The sequence below is a fragment of the Zalophus californianus genome, chromosome 11, assembly GCF_009762305.2.
Source record: "Zalophus californianus isolate mZalCal1 chromosome 11, mZalCal1.pri.v2, whole genome shotgun sequence".
Classification (NCBI taxonomy): domain Eukaryota; kingdom Metazoa; phylum Chordata; class Mammalia; order Carnivora; family Otariidae; genus Zalophus; species Zalophus californianus.
Window position 1 is genome coordinate 11,252,224 of NC_045605.1, and position 14,221 is coordinate 11,266,444.

Here is a 14,221-nt window from a genome sequence, read left to right on the forward strand (position 1 = left end):
ATAGAAGTACATGGTATTTCTTACAATTTTTGTTAAACTCTTCCTCCAGTTAGAGTCCAGTTTTAGTTCGTGATATATTTCTTCCTACATCCTGGTCAGACTTGTTAGAGGCTGTGCTGTTTCACAGTTTATATATGTAAAAGCCCCTCACTGCATTGTTTTTTTTGTTTTTTTAAAGCGCATTTATTTGTTTGACAGAGTGGTGGTGGTGGGGGGGGTGCGGCAGGCAGCCTTCTCCAAGCAGGCTCCCCACTGAGCAGGGAGCCCGACAGGGGGCTCTACCCCAGGACCCTGGGATCTTGACCTGAGCTGAAGGCAGACACTTAACTGACTGAGCCACCCAGGCGCCCTGTTTTTGTTTTTGTTTTTTTTTAAACATTCTCTTTTAAAGAGATTTATAAATAAAAATCTTATTATTCCAATAGTTACCATTTCTGGTGCTCTTTGTTCCTCTGTGTAGATCCATTTATCCATCTGGTATTCTACTTGAAGTTTTTTGGGTATCTCTTACAGTGCTGGCTTTGCTGGTGATGAATTCTGTTAGCTTTCGTGTCTGAAAAAGTATCTTTCACCTTTGTTTTTGAAATACCTTTTTGTTGGGTACAGAATTCTAACTTGACAGGCCTTTTTTTTCCTTTCAGTACTTTAAAAATGTGGCTTCACTGTCCTCCTGCTTGTTATTTTTTCCTGTAAGAAATATGCTGTCAGGTACATAATGTGTCATTTTTCTCTGGCTGATTTTGAGCAGTTGGATGATAATGTGTCTTAATACAGTTTTTTCCATGTTCCTTTTGCTTGGAGTTGATTGAGCTTCAGGGATCTGCAGGTTTATAATTTTCATCAAAATTGGGAAAATTTTGGCCATTATTAAAAGTTTTGTCCTCAATTTCCTCTTTGGAAACTCCAACTACACTTATATAAGACCTCTTGATGTTATCCCGTAGCTCACTGATATGCTGTTTATTTTTTAAATTATTTTTTCTCTGTTTCATTTTGGATAGTTGTATTACTAGGTCTTCAAGCCCACTTGTCTTTTTTTTTTTTTTTCCTGAAGTGTCTAGTCAGCAATTACAGTGTAATCTTCATCTTAGACATTATAGTTTTTCTCTCTAGAAGTTTGATTTACATCACTTCTGATTGTTACTCTTTTTCTTCAGCTCTGTCGAGGTACAGTTGACAAAACTGTAAGCCGGTTAAGGTATACAACATGATTCGATACATATGACTGTGAGAGGCTTCTCCACCCCCCACGCCAGTTAATTAGCACATGACTTGGATCTTCTTTTTATATCTTCACTATCTTTACTTAAATTTTCAACAAATGGAATAAAGTTATAGTAATTTCTAATGTCCTTGCCTGCTAATTCTAATATTTTTGTCAGTTCTCAGTTGGTGTCTGTTGGTTCACTCTCATTATTGGATGTACTTTCCTGCTTCTTTGCATGCCTTGTCATTTGGATTGAATGCTAGGCAATATGAATTTTACCTTACTGGATACTTGATAGTTTGTATTTCTATAAATATTCTTGAGCTTTGTTCTGGGACACACATACGTTACTTGTAAACCATTGTATCCAGGACATGATTTAAGATTTGTTAGGCAGAATTTGAGAACTATTTAGGATTAACTCACCCCATTACTGACTGAGGCAAAACTCTTGGATACTGTAACAGGTGCCTCATGAATTACCAAGACTTTTGGTCTGACTAGTGGGAACAGATACTGTTCCTGGTCCTGTGTGAGTGCTGAGTCGTATTCCCTCTGACTTTTTGGGACAATTTTTTTCTCAGCCTTAGATAATTTCTTCAAACCTATATGCTGTTCATTACTCTCATGGATACTGGAGGAAACCTGCAGATCTCTGAGAGTTTTCTCCTGGGCAACTTAACCCTCTTCAGTCCTGTGTACTGGACATTCTAGCTGGCTTGGTTTCCCTAGATTCTCAGTCTTAGCTCCTCAACCCGTGGAATTTGCCAGGCTTTGCCCACCCTGCCCCCAAAGCACACTGCAGCTTGGAAATTCCCTCAAGGCAGCAGGCTGAGGCAATCGTAAAGCTTACCTCATTCGTCTCCTGCTTTTCAGGATCACTGTCCTTTCTACCTGGTGTGCAGTTGTCTTGTTTTGTGCTTTTTTGTGTGTATTGGTTGTTTTGGGCAGGAGGGTAAATCCTTGTTACTGCATCTTGACCGGAAGTGGAAGGTAATTCCTGGGTTTTGACAGGTAGTGTACTCACCATCCTTCCTTTAAATGGTCTGTATTTTTATGTTTGATTTTTCTCTCTAAATTGAGTTGTTTAGATCCTTTTTAAATTTCTAAGTGACTTTTTTTTCCTTCTACTGTGACTTTTAATTTTATAGCCTGTGGACAGAGAATGTGGCCAATGTGACATGAACTTGTAGAGATAACGAACCAGCTCACTGGCTGGATGATCACAGGCTTTGTGTAGGTTTCCTGGCAGTGACCTAGCTATGCTGACTCGCGGCCCGCACACCTATCCTGGGGTTGCTGAGGAGGACCTGGAGCCACACCCATCCTCCTTGGCTGGCCCTTCTGCCTGTGAGTTCCATCCCGCACTGTGTGGTGTCTGCAAGGTATTTGCCTAAAGGTTTCTTTTCCCAATTTTTATAATGGTTCCATGCATGTCTGAAAAACATTTATTTTCTCTGTCTCAAAATTCTGTCTTTACAAAATTATCTCTTACCTGACAAGATTTGTAAATCAAACATGTTAGAATGAGGAGTCATTTAAAAAATGAAAATGCATCCATTTTAATTTAATACACATAGATATACATTCATCTGCCAATCTTTTGATGTAGGGCCAAGGCCTTTTCCTTACATCTAGCTACACCAGTTGGAGTTTAGTTGGCCTTTCTTGTATAAATCACTGCCAGACTGCGTTGCCTATAATTTCCATTTTGGGTTTCTTTATAGTGGAATACAAATGCAGAGAAACTTGTGAAGGATTCAAGTTTTCTAGGATTCTAGTATTTTTTTTTTTTACAGTTGTCTTGCACACATTTAATCTGACAGCAAATTCTTACAATGATTTATCCTTACTGAATCATTACCAAGTATTCAACTAGTTTTCTAGAAATTGTTATTTTACAAATTCATATTTCACATTCATGTTCTTATTCACTGGCTTATATAATATTCAGGTTAAGAAGTTATATTAATGAGAACTAGCATAAGCAGGTTTGGAACCACTTACCTAGTAAGAGCAAGAACAGGTGAACATAGAGGAGGGGTTGACTAGCACCTAGCTTGCAATATGTCAAGGACAAAGACATTTATTACAGAAAGAATGGAGAACATCAGTTAACCCAACAAATCGGTTATGTGGAATTCAAGGAGTTAAATGTGCTAATATGGTAGATAAGTTCTATTAATTACATGTTTTAAGTTCTGTATATTTTTCTCTTCTTGATCTCTTAGTTCTGAAAGAGATGATTTTAATTTATCATTTTCTCTGAGTAATAATACATCGTGCAGTTAGTGTATATCCTGAAGCGCTGCTAGATGCAAAAAGAGGTATGACGTTCCTTCCCCGTGTCCTGTAATCGGTTATTAATGGAAATATCGTTGACCCATCTTCATGCTATTAACTTTGGACTCTATTCTGTTTTATACTGCTGTTTCACATCTTATTTTTTGTTAATATTGGCCTGCTTTGTCTTTGTCTATTTGTTAATTTTTAATACCTTTATGTCACTTGATTTTAGGAATATCTCTTATAGTAAGGTATATTTTAATTTATTCCTGCTTTACCTACTTGCGTATATAGGTTTATAGGATTGATCACCTTTTCTCTTTTTTTTCCTTCCTTCCAGGGCAGCATTTAATAACCCTGGATGCAGACTGGAATCCCCTTTCAAAAATCAACTTAATGCCCAGTGAATCATGGAATACTACATCAAAAACTAATGATGTAATGTATGGTGACTAACATAACATAAAAAAAAAAAAAAAAAATCAACTTAATGCCTAAACTTTACCCCAGAATCTCAGGGGAGGAGAGTGGTATCAGTATTTTTTAAAAGAGTCTGGTATGTAGTCAGAATTGAAAACCCTAGTGTCATACTATTTCTATTCCTGCAGTGTATTCCTTTAAATTCTCATCCATCATATTAAATTTATAGTCTTTTATCAGACAGACTGAAACAGTTGTAGCAGTCAAGGTAAAATCAGAGTGATAAAGTATAAGGGACTTACTGTGGGGATTTAACCTTACACAGCTGTGATTGCAGGTGGAAAAATCTGCTGCCCTGCATCTGGTGTTGGGCCTGAAGTCATAAATAAGTTTGCCAGATCCACAGCTGGGAAGAAAAGCTGAACAAGAACAGGAGCAGGAGCAAACCGGAAACTGCTAGAAAACAAACACAGAGCTTGCATCTGTCTCTCATCACTCTGCCTTAGATGACTCAGATGATGCCTGCAGGTGTAACCGGCACTCTTGGCTACAGAACTGCACGTATCTTTGGCTCAGGACTCAGAGAAGTTGGAGGACATGTGGCAGGACCTGGAGGAGCCATGGGCTGGGTGCTGCCCCACGCCAGCAAGGTGAACCAGGAGATAGCAATGTGCATGAGGTACGCTGGCACCCACCGCTGATCTTCTGCAGTGTAAAAAATATGACCACCCTTTCCTTACGATGTCCAAATCTCAAGTGAATTTCTCTTGTGGTCAAAACTACATTGCAGTCCTAACACGAACTATCTGGAGTTAGGCCAAACATCACAGGTTAAGGGCTTATTCCTCTAGATACTGCCCTCACTTCAGACACCAGCTGCAAGGTCAGTGATTCCTGGGCCACCCACACTTCTGACCAGTTGGCTACAAATTCAGGGATTCCCACTAATCCCTCGGGTTTGGTAATTCACTAGAATGACTCCCAGAACTCAGCTAAGAGCTATATTTATGATTACATTTTATTATAGCAAAAGGATACAAATCAAATGAGACAAAAGAGGAGACACATAGGGTGAGGTCTGGGAGGGTATCAAATATAAGGCTCTGTGTCCTCTTCCCATGGAGTCAGGGTGCATCACCCTCATGGTACATCAGTGTGTGGTACCAGGCAGGAAGCTTATCTAAGCTTTGTGTCCAGAGTTTTTACTGGGGTTTCATTTTACTGGGGTTTCATGATTGATTGAACCTTGGCCATGAGATTGAACTCTCCCAGGAGTTTGGACTGGTATCAAGTGGCTCAAAGCCTCAGCTCTAATCATGTGGCTGATCTTTCCAGCATGGCCAGACCCAGTCCTGAAACTATCTAGGATATCCAAGAATCTCAAAGGTACTCTTCTCACTTGGGAAATTCCAAGGATTTAGGGAGCAGACACAAAGGCCAGTCAAAATCTTTACTATAGAACACCAACTCTAAATGGAACTAGAGGGGGGTGGGGGAGATTCTGGGAGCCAAAGTTCCGCCCTAACTAACCTGATACAGTGCCAAACCACCACAGCAATATTGTATCTGACACCCTTGCACCCCACCAAGAAAATGCCTTTAGCATGCCTTCACTTTCCTTGCCGCTTCTCTCCCACCACAAGCATATAGACCACCTTCAGTGCTTTATCACAATTACTTGGATTTTAGTTTCAGATTGCCATTAATATTTAAAGATTTTATCTCCTTGGGGTGCCTGGGTGACTCACTTGGTTAAGTGTCTGACTCTTTGATTTTGGCTCAGATCATTATCCTTAAGGTGATGAGCTTGAGCCCTGAGTTGGGCTCCCGTGCTGAACGTGGAGCCTGCTTGAGATTCTCTCTCTCTCCCTCTCCTAACCTCTAACCCTAATCCCTAACCCTAAACTACCCCAAAACTCAGTGTTAAAAAAAAAAATTATTTGGCTGGGACTCAATAGGGATGTCTCTTCTCTGCTTAGCATCACTGGGGTGACTCAGTTCACGGCTGGATGATCCACTTTCAAGATGGATCACTCATATTACTATCAAGTTGGTGCTGGCTATTGGCTGAGAGCTCAGCCAAGGTTGTGAGCTGAGTGGTTTGGTTCCTAGCCATGGGGTCCTGCTTGGGCTTCCTTTTAGCATGGTGAATGCATTCCAAGAGTGAGCATTCCAAGAGAGCAAGGTGGAAGTATTTTATAATCTAGCCTGAGAAGTCACTTCTGCTATATTCTTCTGGTCAAAAAAGCCGCAGTGGTCCACCCTAGTTCATGGAGAGGGGGCACAGAGCTCAATGATCAATGAGAGGAGTTTTAAGATCATATTGCAAGAGAAGAATGTGGGACAGGAGCTACGGTTGTGACCATCTTTAAAAATTAAATCTGCCGTACTATTCTTCCAGGACCTAGATTCTGCAAATGGCACAACTAAAAACAACTACTGTTGTTTTCTTCTAGCAATTTTATTTTTAATTTTTCCCACTTAAATGCTTAATCCATTTAGATTTTATTTTGGTGTACATTTTGAAGTCAGGAGCCAATTTAATTTTTTCTCCAGATAACTGCCTAGTTGCTAACAAAATTTATCAGTCCATCTTTCATCACTTATATGAAATGGTGTCTAAAGCCCCCCTTGTATTGTCTATTTCTGGGCATTACAATCTACAAATGTCTGGCTATTCCTGCCCTAGAACCTAATTATTGTAGGACTATTCCACACCCACCCTATTGGTCTTCTTTTTCAAAATTTTGCTGGCTATTCTTGCATGTTGATTTTTTTATGTTAATTTTTCTGTGGCAACTTAGACTGTCTACTTTTAAACCATTCTATTGGTATTTCCATCAAAATAGTGGTTATTAATTTTAAATCACTTTTATCATTAATGAAATTGGGTGTTTTGGCTACTTTGTTTCAGCCAGTTCCGTTTTTTCGTGAATTGTTCATAATCTTTGACCATTTTTCTACTAGGGTTTTGATTTTTCTTATTCATCTGTGAAAACTCTTTGTATTTGGGGATATCAGAGCTTTGTTTGAAATGTTTCTTGTAAATATTTTCCCCAGTTACAGGAATCCTCCCCCATCCGTGGTTTTACTTTGTGGTTTCAGCTACACACACGGTCAGCTGTGTTCAGAAAGCAGATGATCCTCCTTCTGACAATCTTTCAGTAGTAGCCTCAGTCTGTCACAGTGTCTACGTCATTCCCCTCCCATCCTCTCAGCACTAGACCTTTTATCATCTCACATCATCGCAAGAAGGATGAATATAGTTACAATAAGATATTTTGAGAGAGAAAGAGACCACGTACACATAACTTTTATTACAGTATATATTATGATTGTTCTATTTTATTATTATTGTTGTTAATCTCTTACTGTGCCTAATTTATAAATTAAACATTATCATAGGTATGTATGTATAAGAAACAAACGTAGTATATATAGGGTTAGGTACTATCTTGCATCCACTGGGGGTCTTGGAACTATCTTGCAGATAAGGGGGGACTGCTGTAGTTAATTTTGCTTCTAATATTTTTTTAAGTATTGAAATAAATAGTAAATGTGTGTGTGTGCACATGAGTGGGTGGGGGATGAAAACTATCTTTTCTTGAGTGGTTTCTTTGCGATTTTGAGAATTATACATTCTTTCCCTGTCCCAAAATAAATAGTCACATATTTTCAGGATTTTTTATGCCCTTGTTTTTATATTTAAGTGTTTAATCCATTTGGGAAATTTATTTTAGTGTATTTTGTGAAGTTCTGATCGAACCAGTTTTTTTGCTTGTCTGTTTCTCCCAACACTATTAAACAAATGCCTTTTTTTTTTCCAGAGTTCAAAACATAATCAAGAAAACGTAATTTTTCAAGTTGGAAGAAAAATCCAATTATGATTTTTAAATATGATTGTGTGAAGCCCACAGATAATAGGCATTCAGGCCTGAATGTAAAATGACTTGTGGCTGGAGTATAAACACATCAAGTCACAGATTGAGGTCCTCTAGTTTCTATTTTAAGATGGGCCTCCCTCCAAATTTGGCGATCTGTAAGTTTTAAATTAAAACTTTTAATTCCTATTCATAAAGAAATAATTCCATTTAAAATTTTATTGTGGTAAAATATATAAAATTTGGCATTTTAACCATCTTAAATTGTACAGTTCAGTGGCATTTAGTACATTCACACTGTGCAACCATCACTCTGTATTTCCAAAATTTTCTTGTCACCCGAAACACACTCTGTACCTTTTACGTAGTAACTTCCTATTCTACTGCCCTTCCCACTCCCAACATTTCAGCCCACAGACTTTAAGCCTCGATGAATTTGCCTTTTCTAGATATTTTCTATAGGTGAAAGCATGCATTATTTGACCTTTTGTGTCTGGCTTATTTCATTTATCATAATGAAAGGAGTAATTGTAGGAAGTGGTTGTTACTATTATTTTATGAGTGAAAAACAAGAAATGTAGACAGTTTTCATTACTTGCCCAAGGTCACACAGATAGCATCAGAATTTGAATGTAGGTCTTTCTTACTCCTAAACTCACACTCTCAAATACCCTAGTACTAAATGTTACCCCCATCCCCGACCCTCCCAAGATGAAGTGTTTTGCTTTGGGAATCACTGTACAGATGGGGCAAAAAAAGTGAAAATAATTTGTTAGTTTTTTTTAATGTCTGTAATTTTTAAATCCATACCTTTTCTTCTCAGAATGGAATTCAAAGGCTACTTTGAGGTCACTGCAGAATCAGAAGATAGGAAATGGATGTCTTCCTATTTGAATAGTTAGGATTAGTCATCAAAGTATTCTCTAAAGTGAAGTAGCTATTTCTTATTGCTTTTACAGGAAGCAAACTAGATACAATAAATTTGAAGAATGAAATAGTACTAAGGAGTTTGTAGAGTTTGCCTTTAGAGCAATGCTTACATTGGGCTGTATCAGTAATAAGTTCTGTGAAATAAAATGAGATCTGTACAATGAGGGGAAAAAGAAACAGGTCATTAAAATTTTGGTTGTGGCACAAGATGACTAAAATTCAAAGGTAAATGATGAGCTCTGAAGAGGGTCTAATTTCATGAACATATTTCTGGTGTATTAGTTTACTCTTAGTCTATTTGCTGTTAATGACAATTTTAAAAATAATGGAAAGCTAATTATGTACTTTTCCCAACAATTACTTTTCCTCGTGTTTTGTTGGTGTTGCAAGATTTTTCCCCTTTCAGAATTACATTCTGAGTGCTGTTATGCTCATTTAAAATTTAATGCAAGTGTTTGAAGGTGGCACTTAATTTACCATGTAGAAATAGAATTACTGCTGTCAGCACTTAACGTTTGAAAAATTTTGTCAGGACAATATAATTATTTTAAAAGCCAGTGTTCATTCAAAGGAGAAGATTTCATTTGTGAAAGTGATCATTCTGAGGTTTGTCCCAGCAGCTGTGCCTCTGTGATTTGTTCTCCCAGAATCTTTTGCAGATACCTTTTTCTCAATTTCATTCTTCTCTACCTCTTTCCCTGTATTTCTTGAGCTTTTCTTGTCAGTGGCATTGTGGTTCTTACTCTTAACAAACTTGTTCGCTCCTATGCTGCTTCTCTTCCATTCTCTCCAAGGCACCAAGAAAGAACCTTTGTTACTCACTTTGTCAACTTGTAGTTCTCTGATTTGTTTCTCAAGCTGCAGCGAAATTTTGTGTGTGTGTTTTTTTAAGATTTTATTCATTCATTTGAGAGAGAGACAGTGTGTGAGACGGGAGGGAGGAGCAGAGGGGGAGGGAGAGGGACAAGCAGACTCCACACTCCATGTGGGGCTCAATCCCAGGACCCTGAGATCATGACCTGAGCTGAAACCAAGAGTTGGACACCCAGCGAACCGAGCCACCCCGAATTTTATGTTCTAATGACCAAATACAATGACATCTTTCTGAATTCGTCCTGAGTTTGATACCAAAGACTTCACTCACACCTTCAAATTTTTTCATTTTCTGTAATGCTGCCTTTTCTTGAAACTTTTCCTATTCCTACCACTTTGACCAATAGTTATCTTTCTGATTTCCTTTTTCTTCACTCACCACTTAAATATAGGCAATCTCCAAAGCATGTTCTGTAGGGATTAGGAATTGTGTTAGGTTATCAAAAACAGAGGCTCAAAAATAGTGGCTTCACAAAGTAGGGAGTTTTCTTTCACCTCCGGCAAGTTTCTAGGTAGTATGGAAGCTCCCCTAAGTCACCATGCATAGAGAGACCAAAATCATTCCTATCTTTCTGCTTTAGCATCCTCACCACTAGTTCCATGCTTAAGATGGTATCATGGTGCAGGATAGGTACTAAGGCTTTAGCCACTGTGCCAAAATTCTAAGTATCAGGAAGGATAAATCAATTCTTTTCAAGAAAACTTTTGGAAATCCAATAATATGATTGGCTAGAACTCAGTCGCATGACCACAGCCAGCCACAAGGATGGCAAAGTGTCTTGCTAAAACTGAGAAATATGCATGAAGAAAGAGGGGTATTTGATAGGTAATGCTCACTCTCTGCCACAGTCTGTTTTCTCAGATGCTGGCTACGTGATCAGAAATGGTCAGTATTTATAAATGGTGAGTTGGGTCTGTTAAATAATAATGATGATTTATTTATACTATTTATTAAGCACCTGCCACATGCCAGGTATTCTCCTGCCTTTATGCATAGTATCTGAAGCTCTTACAATAATTTTTCAAATGCCATAGTGCTCTCAGTGTTTTGAAGATGAGGAAAGAGTCTCAGAGAGACTAGAGTCTACTTGTTTAAGGAAATATAGGTAGAAATGAGCTGAGGTAGGGTTTGAATTTAGCTAGTTTGTATCCAAAGCCCATTTTTTTTTTATTATACATGGCCCACATTGAATATTCATGCACATTTTCTTTTGTCCAATAATTACTTAGACTGCTTTAGCCCGATGTCATAATTTCCGGTAGCATTTACCTTGGACTATTCAGAATATATTATAGAGTTGTCTAAACTTGGTTGCAGTGACAATTACTAGTTGATTCAAGGTTGTTATCAAGGTATCCAGAAATCACCAAGGTAGCCTGGTAGCACAGGGAGGTGGTTAGATCTGAACAACCTGTGGGTGCCAGTGACAGAAAGGACTCACACTTAATTCTCTGGGACCCTCCACCGGAGTAACACAGGACCTCGGCTCTGCTAAGCCTCCTGCCCAAATACTTGTAGGACTTCTAAACACGCCCACCCCCTAGGACACTGCCTTTGTACCAGGTTGCCCTTGCCTGATTTCCTGTTCCAAGTCTTGAAATGTTACTCCGCGTTTTCATGGAGAAATTAGAGAGGCCAGGTGCATGGGGCCAGGACTGGTATGCCAGTGGCTGCTCTTCTGCATGGAAGGCCAGTATGAGGAGTGGGAAGAGATACTCCTCTTCGTTCCCATGCCTGCTGCTGCCTCGCTTCAGTTTTGTCTTTTATTTTGTTGTGCTGGTGGAGAACTCAAGCGACATATGTGCTTTTTATTGAAAACGCTCTCTTAGGACACCTCTCCGTTCTCGTGGACCTTAGACACACAACCAGTAGGGACTAAGCCAGGAGACAGTCTACTACATGATAGTTGCATGCTGTCAGAATTACGGTTTTCCTCCCTCTGACTTAGTCGGCTTCCATGCTGCCCTGTGCTCTTTGTTTCTGGCTGCTGCTTCCTTTAGCTGATTTCTCTCCAAGGATACTCCTTACTCTTCCAAGAAATTGGCTTCTCGTGGGCTTGCTTCACCGCTTGGTTCAGTATGTGCCAACATGCATAAATCCAGCTGAGAATCTTCTTTACGTGCAAACTGGGTTTAAAAATTAGTTTTGCGAAAAAACGAAGTTCCTAAGGTTGGCCTGAGCCTATAGCTGTATTTTTTAGACAACTTGCAACCTTCTTCTCTCCCATTGCTCCATCTATCCCGTCTCTGTACATGACTTCCACGTTCACGTCTCCTTCCGTGCGCTCTTCCTGGCTGCCCGCTGGATACCTCTGTGTAGTTGTCCCAATGGAAGTGTGACTCCCAACCTTTCCAGAACTCTTACTTGTACCTCTTGCATTCGTTCTCTTTTGGGTTTCTCTCTTATTTTAAAGACTTATCATTCTAGTTGCTTAAGTTCAAGATATTCTTTCTATCTGGGATAGGCTTACCATACTATCTGTTGTCAAAGTTACCTTTTTTAAGGATCAAATTCAATTTCCAACCTCCTGTATCTCTTCAGACAAAATGAACCCCTTTCCCCTATATTCCCATAGCCCTCTCTAATCCTTTAAAGCATTGGTACAACTCTCTTTATTAAATTTTGTATCTTCTGATTTGCTTCCAGAAATAAATTAAATGAGCACCTATTATGTAATGTATTAGATATTTATATGTTTTTGCTTAATCATGCAACCCATTTTACAGATGGAAAAAGTAAAGCTGTTTCCTTATCTGCAAAGGAAGAACTCTAAACCCAGAATGAACCATCTTATTCTTAGATGGTAAGCCTATTTTAATATCTTAAATGCCTACAGTGTCTGGTATAATAAATATCATCTTAATTGTATTTTTACTTTGATATTCTAGCACAGTGTTTGATACACTCCAAGGATTCAGCGTTTGTTGAACTGAATCGAGATAAAATGCAGTTCAAATTTCATGAAAGTCTTTATAGAGTGTCAATTTTATACAAGGTGCATTTTGAAGATTATATTTGGCTTCTATTTTTACTTTTTTTTTTTACAGTGATAAAGGGTAAAGGCAAAAGATTTATCATCCTTTATTCCCCAGATCACTAGATTGAAGTAAATAGCAGTTGTCAGTAATTAACAGCAGTAAACCTGATGTCAACATTTCTCAAGACTAAGCTCCACAAAGCCGTTGAAAGGAAGAGATATTAACATCAACTGGTAAGTATTCATGAGGTACCTACTGCCTGTTTAAAAATATTTTATAAACTGTAGGACAGTTTACAGGTGTGAAATAGTTTCATTACTTTGGTGACTACTAACTAGTACTACTACCCTTATTATATGGCTCCGTGTGAGTCTTATGAAAGTACACAAATAAATGTGTTTGGAAATAAAAGTCTAGTTAAATAGGATGTAGATAAAGCATATCAGATAAAGTTCACTAGAACACAATTTTAACAGTGTTAGTTTTATGAACTTGCTGTCACAATTAACAGGAGGAACCAGGGGCCTCTCTTAAGAGGGAGTAGTAGGGAAGGACATTTTAAAAGGTAGGGTTTGGAATAGTTCTAAAGAGGAACCAGGGGGAGTGGGGATCGCCTCTGGATTGATTATCACAGTAATCTTTGCTTAGGAAGTGAGAGAGCAAAGCAGGTCTGGGGAAGTTCTGGTGAGAAAGCCCAATTAAAAAAAAATATATATATATATATAAATATATAATATTAAAAACCATGTCAGTGCTCACAATAGCCTAAGGGTGGAAGCAACCCAAGTGTCCATCAACTGACGACTGGATCAACAAGATGCCATGTGCCATATATATATAATGAAATATCAGTCAGCCTTAAAAAGGAAGATAATTATGATGCACACTGTAACACGGATGAAATTTGAGGACATTGTGCTAAGTGAAATAAGCCAGACATAAAAGGACAAATATTGTATGATTCCACCTATATGAGATACTTCGTGTAGTCAAATTCAGTGAGACAGAAAGTAGAATGGTGTTTGCCAAGGGCTGGGTGAGGGGGTTGGGTGGGTGGGAATGGGAAGTTAGTGTTTAAATGGACATGTATTTTCAGTTTGGAAAGATGAGAAAGTTCTGGACATGGAAGGCATTGACGGTCGCACAACAACGTACTTCATGCCACTCAACTGCACACTTAAAAATGGTTAAAATAGGAACATTTATTTTACCACAATTAAGAAAATAAAAGTAAAAAAACATAAAAAAGAACTAGTGATCTCTTAATTAGGGGAGTATTTGTGTGGCCTTGGTCATGTTCTGTTAGAAACATTGTCATTGATTCTGTTTGAAACATCATAGTCTGACTACCCCCAGTGTTGAGAAGCTGACTCAGAGCCCTGTTTATTTAGAAACAAAAAAGTCAAGATAAATGTGGAATGCTGTGTCTGAAAACCTTTTATCTGAATCTCTGCCCCTGGGGTGACAATTAAGGCAGCTTTTCTGTGTCAGTGACTCAAAAGGCTCAGATTCTTTAAGTAAGAGGAGATGTTCTATTCTCATTAAAATGACTTCAAACAGCAAAGTTTATCAGTCTATGATACTAGAGAACAAGATTTCTTAGCACTATAACTTTGTTGTTAATTAATAAAAGCAGTTTTTATAG

The 14,221-nt window shown here is 38.4% G+C and overlaps 1 long non-coding RNA gene across 1 annotated transcript; it reads left to right on the top strand.

Annotated features, from left to right (window-relative positions):
• Positions 1–342: 342 nt before the first annotated feature.
• Positions 343–13,604, top strand: LOC113914256. The gene is made up of 4 exons (XR_003517421.2): positions 343–4,592; positions 7,741–7,952; positions 12,325–12,401; positions 12,487–13,604. It is a non-coding gene; the product is annotated as an uncharacterized LOC113914256 (long non-coding RNA).
• The last annotated feature ends 617 nt before the right edge of the window (positions 13,605–14,221 follow it).